Source organism: Arachis hypogaea, chromosome 4 (genome assembly GCF_003086295.3).
Source record: "Arachis hypogaea cultivar Tifrunner chromosome 4, arahy.Tifrunner.gnm2.J5K5, whole genome shotgun sequence".
Classification (NCBI taxonomy): Eukaryota; Viridiplantae; Streptophyta; class Magnoliopsida; order Fabales; family Fabaceae; genus Arachis; species Arachis hypogaea.
In genome coordinates this window covers 2,780,069-2,783,151 of record NC_092039.1, presented here as the reverse complement: position 1 = coordinate 2,783,151, position 3,083 = coordinate 2,780,069, and positions in this window count along the sequence as shown.

Here is a 3,083-nt window from a genome sequence, read left to right as displayed (position 1 = left end):
CAAAACGTTTGCTCCCTATCAAGAATAGCTTCTAGCTCGCCATTGAGCCTTTCCTCCAAACTATCCAAAAATTCACTCTTCCCATATCTGGGTGAGTTTTGGATGCCTCGAAGCCTGTTCAAGATGGTTCTTTTTTGCTTAAACAGATGCCCAAAATTATCCCGATTCCACAATTTAATTTTTTCCACAAAAGAGCTGATGGCACTAGTCAAATGGTGGTTGCCGAGCCAGGCTTGTCTAATAAAGGGTTGGAAGTCATGGTGTTGCATCCACATAAACTCAAATCTGAATGGTTTTTCCCTAGGGTGATTGTGCGTACCTTTGCATTTAATGAGGATAGGGTGATGATCCGACCTAACCCTTGGCAAAGTATCTACCACCGCTTCCTGGAATCTGAGTCTCCAATCCACATTGCACAAAGCTCTGTCCAGACGTTTGAAAATACGCTCCCCATTTTGCCAAACTGGTCCTCTCCAAGTAAATTTTGTGCCATTAAAACCCAAATCAATAAGACTGCAACGGTCAATCCACTCTGTAAACCTCCTAATTTGAGCTTTATCTGGAGGAGCCCCACCCTTTTTCTCATCTATTCTTCCAATATCATTGAAGTCTCCACAAAGTAACCAGGGGCCTTGGACTGTGTCTGCAATGTCGCTAATGAAGCTCCTAATTTCTCTTCTCTTGGTCTCCTGAGGACTAGCGTATACCACGGTTAGATTCCAATGCTCCATACCATTCTCAATCTGAACGTGCAAGGCTTGGTTATGCCTGCTAATTTCTTGAATGTGAAAATTTGGGTTATTCCACAAAAGCCAGATCCCTCCAGAGAAGCCTTGGGCATCCACCGTCAGATGAAAATTGAAGCCACAATTCTGAATAGATCTCTTTGCTACTTCTCCGCCACACTTGGTCTCCTGAATCGCAACCAAGTCAGGTTTAAATTGCTGAGTATATTCCTTTAATGTTTTTGCAAAGCTTGGGCCAGCAGCCCCTCTAGCATTCCAAGAAAAAATGATCATTAAGACTTATTTTTAAAGAAGCCCAAAGCTTCAAGGATCCAAAATTCAGAGACAAGTTAAACCATGATTGGCCCAACTAGGCCATGTGCACATCGTTCCCCTTCGGGGCTTCTCTTTTTCCCCATTCCACTATTGTCGTAGTCCCTTCGGCCATGACTTCGTCCAGATCCGAGCCCGAAAGGAAAGGTTGCCTTGGGTCTGGGGGTTTTGGATCCATACAAAGGTCCACTTGGGTCTCCAACACCATATGAGTGTCAGATGTCTCTAAAGATTGAGACACATGCGATAAGATTGGGCTGGGGGTAGGGTCAGAAATGGGGGCTATAATATGGGCTTGATGGGTCATGGGCTGTCTTAGGGACAGTTGAGGGGTTGGCTGTGATGAGGCTGGAGTAGCTTGGTGGTGTTGTTGTGAATAAGTTGGGCTTTGGGGTTTGCGTTTGGATGATTGGGCTAGGTTTGGATGGTCAGAAGGATATTCATCATTGATCTGCACTGAAGTGGTAGCCTTGGCCTTTCTCATTTGGGAACCTGTTAGAAATTCCTTCGAAACAATCTCAGCCTGCTTCCTAACAGGGGACACATTGTTTTTCTGAAGACTGCCTTGATCATGCATTGGTTGGTCCCCTTTGTCCTTTTCTGCCAGAATCTCGTACCTTCCTTTTTCCTCCACTGCCTCTATTTTGTCTCTTTCGCTTTTATGCTTCGACCCACTACTTATGTTGGAGGTGTCCTTATTAGTGGGTGTTCTTCTTGTCCTTTTCTGCTTTTGTACTATCATCCATACACCAAAATTTTGGCTTGTTACAATGACTTCTTTACCCTTGTCGTTACATTTCCCTCCTTCTTTGTTCATAGGATCAGCCTGCATCTCTTCCGTCGGAGTATTCTTTTCTGCTTCTTGATGCTGCACTTCTTTAGCCTTTCCTCCCTTACCTTCTTGATTGGTATTAGCCATGCAACTATCACTCACATGGCCAAACCTTCCACAACTGAAGCATACCATATGCAGGCCCTCATATTCTATGTAGAATCTTTTTCCATTCACCAAGTAGGAGGCTTCCAAGGGCTTGCTCAAGTCTAGTTCAACACAGAGTCTCGCGAACTTACCCCGGGATTGATTCGCTGTGTTCATGTCGACTTTAAGCGTCTTACCAATCTGATCACCTACTGTCCCCAGGAAACGCTTGTCGTAGTATTCAATGGGAAGGTCTGGGAGCCTAATCCAAGCTGCCACCTTATTGATGGTAGTTCCGAAGGGGTTGAAGTCTGGGGTCCAACTTCTTATCGTTAGATAATGATCGAAAAGTAGCCAGGGACCTCCTTCCATCACATGCCAGTAATCTTCTTCATTAAACAATCTCACCACATAGAAGTCATTACCAACATCGATGAGGTCCATGCCTCCTGACTTGGCCCACATGGTGTCTAACCTTCTTTTCAGCACTCCATACGTAATCTGCCTCCCCAGGAGTTTCACTATCAACGTGTGTTTCCAAGGCTTCTCTAACCTTTTCTTCTCTGTTTTATTAACTGTAATACTGATGGTGCCGTTAGGGAGTCTTTCAACAGAAAGTGATGGTTGACGGTTGGCCTCCTTTCTCTCCTTCTTTAGAGCGTCTCTTTGCATCTGGCTCATATTGAAAAGCTCTTCCATCGGTATTTGCTCTTCCGTTTCCTCTTCAGAATCATCTGATGAACTCCTATCAGAGTCAGACTCTTCGTCATCCGATCTTGGTTCTGCACTTCCATTCATAACAAGATCGGCATACGTTCTTCTTTTGCCATTAGTTCCCACAAAAGACGTTTTCTCGCACATCCACTCCTCTTCTCTAGCTATCCTTGATGTCTCCCCTTTAAATTCTCCTCTGTCATTACGGAGTTTCTTTTTGCTTCGTTGCAGTTGATCCGCTTCTTCAGCGGTAGTTACCGGTGAATTCATGGGAAGGGTTTTTCGATTCCAGTGTCCTACGATTCCAGTGGCTGGTCAAGTGTAATATCGTGCGCTGGATAATTTACTCACTTGGGTCATCATATATTCCTGTGTCTTGTTAGTCTTAGTGG